Source organism: Etheostoma spectabile, chromosome 8, assembly GCF_008692095.1.
Source record: "Etheostoma spectabile isolate EspeVRDwgs_2016 chromosome 8, UIUC_Espe_1.0, whole genome shotgun sequence".
Classification (NCBI taxonomy): domain Eukaryota; kingdom Metazoa; phylum Chordata; class Actinopteri; order Perciformes; family Percidae; genus Etheostoma; species Etheostoma spectabile.
The window spans coordinates 27826990-27836275 of NC_045740.1; the positions used below are offsets into that span (position 1 = coordinate 27826990).

At 41.4% G+C, this 9286-nt stretch overlaps 1 protein-coding gene and 1 long non-coding RNA gene across 4 annotated transcripts in view; both read left to right on the forward strand.

Moving 5' to 3' along the window:
- The window catches only part of tspan9a (tetraspanin 9a), a 197761-nt gene that overhangs the window by 134775 nt on the left and 53700 nt on the right, over positions 1–9286 (forward strand). The gene's annotated exons all lie outside the window — the stretch shown is intronic.
- LOC116694332 (uncharacterized) overlaps positions 5270–9286 on the forward strand; it is a 15674-nt gene continuing 11657 nt past the window's right edge. Inside the window, exon 1 of the long non-coding RNA XR_004333110.1 lies at positions 5270–5280. This is a non-coding gene — a long non-coding RNA (uncharacterized LOC116694332). The remainder of the gene's footprint in view (positions 5281–9286) is intronic.

The following is a 9286-nucleotide window of genomic DNA, read 5'->3' on the forward strand; positions in this document are numbered from 1 at the left end:
GAGAGCTATTTCTCCTGGGCCACTATGTCAATTGATTACGTTCTTTTCCCACCATAAACCCACTCAAACAACTCCCAAAGCATCCTCTAGGACTTGATTCCACTTATCCACCTCCTTCCCCTTTCTAAACAACCTTTAAAGACTCCGGACAATCTGGGCAACGGCGCCACAGTACATTGAAAAATAAATGAGCAGCAGATTGACTTCGAATCTGTGTATTTTTTTCAAGTGTCGTCTTGAATTTGGGTCAGGGACTCAGGCATTCACTGCTTGAATGGTAATGAGTCCAGGACCCATCTCCAGCAAGGCTCCAACACGCAATGAGGCACACTCTCATCTGCGTTGTTAGCCATGACAAACGAGAGACTTTTTATGCCTTTAACATTAGAGCATACATTGATTTATTTAGCTTAACGGCCGCAGATTACTGCCGCGTTGTAACTCAGCCGTAAAATGCAACATATTGTTGCTTTCTAGATGGAAACACATCGGTAGATGAGCTGACTAGATGAACATTAGTGAGTGCCTGACATGTTTTTATTGCTATTTTTTGAATGAGGCAATATGCTGTACATTTCAGACCATCAACCAATGTATTAGACTGTTTGTTGTGATTTGAAATGGAGGCCTATCTTGTTGTTTTCAGTGCGAAACCCAGATCTTCATCAGAGCAGGTTCCTGCAGTGCTCTCGTTACGTCTGATCCAATTTGAGGTTGTCTCTTATTTGATGTGCATGAGGTGTGCTCACAACCCGGCTCTGATATTCTCCCTGAAGAGGAAAATGCAGTAACTAGTCAAGATCCTTCACTGCTCCAGTAGCAAGATAACCGACTGTGTCAACCTAATAGGGATTATCGCCGTTCCTCCTGCATGCAGATTCATCCTGTTCCTTATCACAGCCGAGTTTTAAACTGTCCCCTTGACTTTGCCTGAGTCTTATCAAACGGCTGAAGCCAATGGTTCTGCTTGTTTATTTAACAACCAATTTGCAATTACCCGTCATACTGCCGGACATGACAGAGCATTTGCTTTGTGCGTCTGTTCTGTTTAAGGAGATATCAGGGTTTTATGTGTCCTGAAAATTGAAAATTTGAAGCAGTCTGGTTGCCCGCAGCATGCACAGTCCTACATAAAAAAAGGAAGCATGAGAAACCAGGCTCGTTCCACTAATTTAGTATTCTATCTGGGCCACAGAAAGACGACTCAGATCTTATTTTTTTGAGAGGACTTGACAGTTTTATTATATCTTACTGGTAAAAATGCAAGAGGTATACGGTGAAGTTGTCAGTAATTGTAGATATTCACCTGGAATGATGAATGATCAGGTTAAGGGTGTTCACGTCCATGTCATAAATTATTTTTTCTTTTAAATAAAGAAACTGCAAACTTATAAATGCATCTATGTGCCCACATTCATTAACCTTTACCGCCTGTTAATAATGCAAAGTACGTCACACAAATGAATGTATTAGCTGCTGTTATATTTGCTGTTATTTTATTTAATATACTTTGTAATACAAGCAATATATACAATAATAATATCTAAGTTATATATCAAATATAATACAAATGTTCCTTAACATTGCAACATTACAACAACTAAGATTGTAAAGATTTTCTATAAACTGCACATGCACACAATGTTGTCCATTTGGTAGGGATTTCTTACTAAAATCAAATACAGTGAGAAATTGGTGTAGAACCCCCCCCCACTGGCCATGTGTCCTTTGCGGTCCCTGTCAGTAGTCATTATTTCTGCACAGATGTCTTCATTTCTCTTATTAAGCCACCCAGGCATCAGTAATGGGTGACTTGGGATGGCGGTGGAATACAAAAGAGCGAGAGCATGGTGTGGGCAGAGCGAGTTAAGGGATAGCAGTCTAATTCGAGAGGTCGATTATGGGGCCATCGCCACCCTCAGTGAATGATCTCATACGTTCACGGTGAGCCCCGGTAATTATTAACTTAGACCTTTAGCCCGTGTGTACACTCATCAGAGCAGCGCTGTGAGACAAATCCCCATCACTGTGATCATTTCAGCAAAAGTAACAGCGGCTTGTTTGGGGTCAGCCCATTAATGACCTCTTCCATTTCCTACACATGCTGTCGTCATTTTAGATCTCCATCATGACGGCGTTTTCAGTTTGCCCGCACTGGTTGCATTATTTTTTCTTTAGCTGAAGTGTTTGCAAGTGAACTTAGATAAATTGATGGGTTTGACCAGCCCCCTTTTGAGAGGACAGACTGGGCAGACCCAAAATGCTGTTCTTTCTTTGCCTGGGTGGGAAGATGCGAAGCATGGAGAGAGGGAGGGAGGGAGGGAGGGAGGAAGCTCTTCCCCAGAGCAAGAGAGGTGAACACATTGATATTTGATGACAGCTCCCTGAGAGGTGAGTCAGAATTACATTTAGATCCTACTCTCTCTCTCTCTCTCTTTCTCTCTCTCTCTCGCTCCATCTCTTTCTCCCTGGTATCCGCATTTGTTTGTTTTTCCTGGGGACAAACTTTAAAACTATTTGCTCTTTTTAAGGAAATAAAATATAGAAATCCAGTTTAAATGGTGGAAACGGAGATTGAAATGCTTTAGCAGAACAAGCTCGGTAGTAGTGGGGATTTATGATCTGTTTGTTTTTCAGTTATGCGATGTGTTTGCGATGGAATTGATATTAGAACATCATTGTCTGCGCACCATTAATGATGTGTTTTCATAAAGAGCAACTCCACGGTGACTCCTTTTTGAACTCGCCTCTGAGGATCAGCAGCTCCTAACAACATTTTCAGCCTGTGTGTAGAACCCGAATCAGTTCTGGAGTAAATGTCATTCGTGAAATACGGTTATATTACATGGCTGCAGTAAAACGTATTATTTAATAATTTTTAAAAGCATTAGATAAGCAGATGGAAATTGAACGCAGGTGTACCCAGAGAGAGGCAGTCAGACTAGAATTAAACTCTGACTAAATAACTGTGTTGCTTTTTTCTTTCGACAGCCCTGAACTCCCCAGCCTGATTAGCTGTGCTAAGAACATACAGTTAATTTTCTAGAATTATGCATCTCTAACACACAGGCTTTCGGAACCTGTAATGCTGTGCTGGGCTTTGTGAGACTAATTAGCCAATCACAATAGAATTAACAGACCTCCTTCATTAATTAATTCATGCAATCAATATGTATCAAGGACAAAAATTCATGTACAGGCAGGGTGGGCCTTTTAAATATATTCTGCAGTATACAGTCTACAGATGTACATGCTGCTGTAGTATAATTTATGGCTGTGCATAATATAGCAAAACTGCATTTCAAACAACACAGGTATTTCCGAACCGGGGAAAGGAATGTAATTGAGTTGCAAATGCAGATTGGGGTTTTATGATCTGATGAAAGATGATGGCAGCCTTCATCATACACGTGAAGGCTGAGAGCCCAGTTATTGGTACATAAAGCAGTTTGCTTCAGTTGGAAACACACACACACACCATTTTTCCTTAAAATGCTTACCTTGCAAAAGAGATGCGAGGGGGGGAATATTCTGCTGCTGCGTGTTTTCGCTCTGTCCTTAATTCTTCCTAATCCCCACAGGCCCCAGCGACAGGTGAGAACAACAAGTACATAATTGTAACGCTGATGACTATTTGCCAAATGCATAAAAAGTTGAATGTGGATGAGCCAGAAGAAGGCCGTAATTATAGTGAAAAATCTTCCATCAAAAGCTTTCATATTCCATGCTGGCCTACATCAGAGGTTTATTGAACCGGTTTAGCTGCTGATCCAATATTGCCTAAGAACGCACTCTGGCTGAGACATCTGGTTGTTCTTCATATTAACTGTTGTGGGCGGTCAGCTTTATTGCCCATACAATTCCTTAGTGATCAGCAGTTTCTATTTCCATGGTGATACAGGAATAACTTCATTCACAGACACATTTATTTGCAGAGGATGTGCCCTGGCAAGAAAGAAAAACAAACCATCAGTATGCTTTTCAAAGCGTTTCACTCTGCATTAGTGCTGGTTACAGGGAGATGGAGAGTGCAGCTGCGGGGATCCGGGTCCTCACAGTCCATCTCAGACGCGGGCTGTTGTGTCTGTAGAGATTCACGGGGCTTTTTCTAGTGAATATGGCAAGTGTGGAGGCATAGCAGCACAGTACAAGCACAGAGCCGCCTGCAGTTTTTTAGCCAACCCTTTTTGTCTGTATAATGCATCCACTTGACTTCCAGTGGACTAAGAAGACAGCCACGCTCATGGAAGTGTGCACGTTCATTAAGACCCATGGCTTCATGACCATTTAAATGCTGCTTTATTTCCTGTATGCATTTTCCTACGTGAACAGAACTTCCCGTTAATGGCTTTACCTAGCTGACCGTTTATTATAGGCATTTAGCTGGCTTGCTGTTCTCCCATTGTTCTTTTTTGTGCATGATTGTCAGCGCAACAAAGCTTCTTTGAGAGAGGATGCGCGACAGGAGGATGATTGCCTTTCATTAGGGACATTTGCACGGTACAATGCTTTGTCTCAACCTCACCGGTGATGTGTCTTGTTCTTTACAAGCACAGGAAACAGTAAAACGGTCACAGCTCAAAAATGGGTTGTGGCGTGTGACTGACTTTGCCGTGTTTTAAATGTGCTCACTAATATGTGGTTTAGGTTTTGCATTGTTCATAATGTGGCAACAATTCGGCATTTCTCAAGGAAATGCATTCGCTATTGAGTTTTTTTCCCCCCCTTTGGTAGTTATTAAATCATTTCCTGTCATCTTCCAGTTAGCACAAGTTGACATCTGGCTGGTGCTGATATGTGATTAAAGCTGCCAAGGACTAGGTAACGTGATTTAGGGTAAAGTAATATAAGGAAAGACAGGGTAAAATGAGATGATGTCATTGTTGAAAGAGATTTAAAAATTTCAAATCCAAATGAAACTAATGGATTTTTACATACGGCATTTAATTAGCCTATTGGAGATCCATCTTTAACCTTGTAGCCTCTATTATTCCAAATGCCCTTAATGGTGTTGATAACCCAGGAGGTCTTCCTGTTTCAGTTTACACAGCAGAGAGGCTGAGTTGTGGCATCCACAACCACACTCCTCCCAAGCCAGCTTTTTCCATGTTGCCAAAACTAACTCATTATACTGCAGATACCCATCACACGCGGGTCGTGCAGTGCATACAGGGGGTAACTCAAGCAGCTCAAGAGGAACAAATGGCCCCCCATTAGCAGCTGTACTAATAATACCCTCTCCTCATGTTTTCTGATATAAACCTATAGAAAGAAACCAGAGTCTAAACGGATACATCATGACATGATACATTCAATGTTTTATCTTTATAAAAGGAAAAAGACAAGTCAACATGGACACATGAGGCACGGATTTTGCCACGGAAGCAGCTAGAGTAATCATCAGGCGTCAGTTTGAAGTGGCCTCTGGACACAGCGATAAGTCAGAATGGCATGGATCAGCTTTAGCTCTATCTTCCGCCTCATTTGTTCCTGTCTAAACGAGATAGGCCCGCTATCTGCTGGCAGCCGTCCCGCAGTGACAATGCGACAGGCTCTTTGGAAGCGTCACCTGTGTGGTATGCGTGGAGTACAGCAGACATGTCACTCCACCGTTATCCCGCACAAACTCTTGTTGGAGGATGGAGAGCAATTACAGGACAAAGCAGACGGAAAATGTGCATGCTAGAAGTATGTCAAAACAACAGGCGGCCCGTGGAGGGAATTAACTTATACCGACACCTCGCATGTTGTTAGCGTGGTCTGACAGGTGGACATGCACATAGCTTTCCTCTTCAACATGTCCCTGGCACTTTAGCAACGGCAGGGGAAGTGCTTCAGATGGAGCAGACTGGTTATGGCCGCTGCCTTTCAGCAAGGAGTGCTTTCTAAGTGCTCATTGTGAATGGATCCATCTGAGGTGGCCAACTTGAGAGACGCCCCGCACTGCACTTGTATAATTGTGCGTGTATAATCCAGAGACATTCCTTGGTAAACAAGCCCACTCCGAGGGGGTGTTATTTGCATTCCAAAGCAGAAGAAAGGGAGGAGCAAGGAGGCACCTGTTGCAGTAGTGGCTGATGGATGCCCGTGATTATGCTTTGATTTATGAAGTAAAGCAGTCTGGCTTAATCTCTCCACGCTCCTCCGGAGATTTGAGTGTTTTTCTCTATTGACTTTCAAAGGACTTTCTGCTATTTTTTTCCCGTTCACTGGGCGTAGGGCGTGTAACAAAGCACAAATAAAGCCGAGACGGAGCAGCGGACAGCTCCAGTTATAATTAAGACAGAGTGTGCACCGTCAATGTGTCTGCGCTTTCCAATGATTTCCGTTTGAACATATTTGCACTGTGCCAGTCCCATCCTCATTTCATTAGGCATTGCATTTTGCCAACAAAAAACCTTTGTTCTGATTATGTAGCAAAAAGGTACCCTACAGATAAAAACTTAAAATGGAATGTCATGACAAGAATACCTGCACTAAACACCACATTTACTCTACAATGTCTTGTAAAGGTTAAGCTTGGACTTTAAAGCTTGTAAAAGCCACTTTGGCTCAAAGTAGAAGTTTTCTTTATCTGTCAAATTCAACTGGAGTGCATGTTAGTGGTTGAGTATTAATAGCATGAAGAGCAAACTGATATTTTCTGTGGAGCAGCCTAGGTTATCAGCTCCAGCGGCTGCCCACTGTAGCAGGACCAGACTCAGCAGTAGTAGCAAGTCTTCTGATATTATCTTTATCTCTGTACAATCTTCTCACCGCGGGCTGTTCCATTACACTGAAAATGAAGAGTGAGAGAGGTCAGGGCGGTCAAATAAACACTTTTAGGTTGAGAATTTCATTATGTGAAAACGGTAGAATGGTTTGTTGAGAGATTTGTTTCCTCAATTAACTGGCGCCTGCAGCTGCAGATGGGATCTTTGTGTTTCTCGAGCGCTGTGATTAGCAAGCAGGAGAACCTTTTTTTAATATCAGGGAAGCACTGCTTTGTTCTTGGACTTTAAACTCTACTTTCTGTGCTTTGTTTCTGCTGCTCCAAGACTAAGAACTACAGTAAATAAAGTGTTCATCCTTGTGTATGGTGTTGTAAGCCCCCAATGTTGCCTTCCAGGCAGCGCTGCCTGAAGCACTTTGGTTAGGGTTAGGGTTAGATGATATCGGGGTTGAGATCAGGAAATAATGAGGGAGACTTCAAAGATTCCAGATCATCTGCAGCTTTATTCAAACAGTGAACAAACTTTCATAACACATTGAGCCGACCTCTGCACACACACGGATGTCCATACACAAGTGACTCCTTGAACCTGCACCGGTCAGTTCATCTATTTCTGTGAGACAGGGTTACCTTTGGAACGACTTGTGAGACACTTCTACTAGTTTGACACATTCCGATCTATTCCTGCAACCTAGTGTCCACTTCACTCTGACTCTGCTCTGAAAGCTCCCTGAGAATAGTTAAATATATGTAAACACTTTCATGCATAATTACCAAGCTATCGTTAGGGTTGGGTGCCTTGAAGTCGACGTTGGGGGCTTAAAAAACCTTTGAGCGTTTATCGTACTGTGGCTTGTGTTGTGTTTGTCCTCCCTCTTGTTAGCTCTGCAGACTGGATCCACACTTCCTCGACCACAGTTTTTACTCAGTATATGTTTGCAGTGTGATTGCTCTGTTGTACTGTATGTCTTTTATGTATTCTCTATGGGTAAGACTTCAGATCTTTTCAGATCTACTTCCGGCTAACTCTATATAGGTGTGGAAATTTCTGTGCCAAGCTACACATGCTCCAACAAGGAGACAGATGTGGACACTTGAACATATATCGTTTACGCACAAACACACACTCAAGTGCTGTACTGTATAGTCTAAAGGCTAAATTGCATTTGTTTTTTGCCCTCTATTTTTCTAGCTCATCTTCTACTGTAGAAATGCAATATTCAAATAGCCATGGCGTCATCAAGATAGATGTTTGGACTAACAACAGCTATCTAAATGCTAATTTTACCCATGCATTTTGTCTCGGCTCTATATTTTCTTAACATAATCAATCTTCTCAGAAATTAGTACATAATGGTTGCATAATGAATCAAGTGAAAATAAATCTGATTTGCTCGGTTTGATTATTGCATTAAACCACGAGAGGCTACTTATTAAAATAATAAATATGAAAAAAATATCATAGATTGCCATGAAACTTGGTATATGTCACCGTCTGTAACAAAATACAAATAATTTTGTGGATGCCTTGATTTTTCATCTTGTGCCACCCTCAGGTTGAATTTGTCATAATGACATTTCCATTAGTGTATACAAATGTTTTTTGCTTTTGCTTTTTTTGTCTTAATTTGTAGTCATTTTAATATATATATTTTTTTTTTCTTTCATTTAGGTTCACTAGGATATAATTTATGTGCAGCCAAAAATGTTCACCGCGGCTATCAGTGCTGCAATAATACATTTTAAAATTAGATTATGTCTCACATTTGTGCTTTTTATACTGTATATGAAACTAATGTTACCAGTTTAGATAATTATTTTATATGTATACCTTTCAGAACCACATCTCAACTGTTATGGAAAGTGTTCTAATTGTGTGGCAGTGATAAATGTGTACATTTATTTTGATTAGGACAATGCACATTAATCAACATTTCTGTATATGCGTCATTGTTAGCCAGTCAGCTAATTTTCAACTGTAGCTCTAGATACCTAGCATGCATGTATGGTGGGAAAAAAACTGAGCACCCGAAGGAAACCCACGCAAACCACGGGGAGAACATGCAAACTACACAGAAAGGCCCGGAACTGTACTAATTAAACCGTTAAAACACCGCAGCCACGCTATTGTGAAAGCTCCCTGAACGTCATTTATCAGAGTCTGGTTGTTACCCCTCTCCGCGCCAGTCTGCTCCGCGCCATATCTTTTTAACGGAGCTAGCTAGCTAACCAGAGCTGACCGCTAATCAGATCTAATTGAGTCTTAAGTTCTCCGTGCCTGTATCCATTAACTCCATGTATGGATTCAAGCCCGAAAACAACCTTCATTTTACTAAAACAGCTGTAAAAGTTTTAAACTACAACTCTGTTGTCTGAATGACAGAAATCTGCTCAAGGTATGGCGTAGCGTTAGCGTGTCAACTTGACGCTTTAACTGCGGAGTGCAAGGCAAGGCAGCTTTATTTGTATAGCACATTTCAGCAACAGGGCAATTCAAAGTACTTCACACAAAATCAGTTAAAAAAAAGAACAGATAAAACACAAGTATAAACAGTTAAAAATAAAAACATTAAG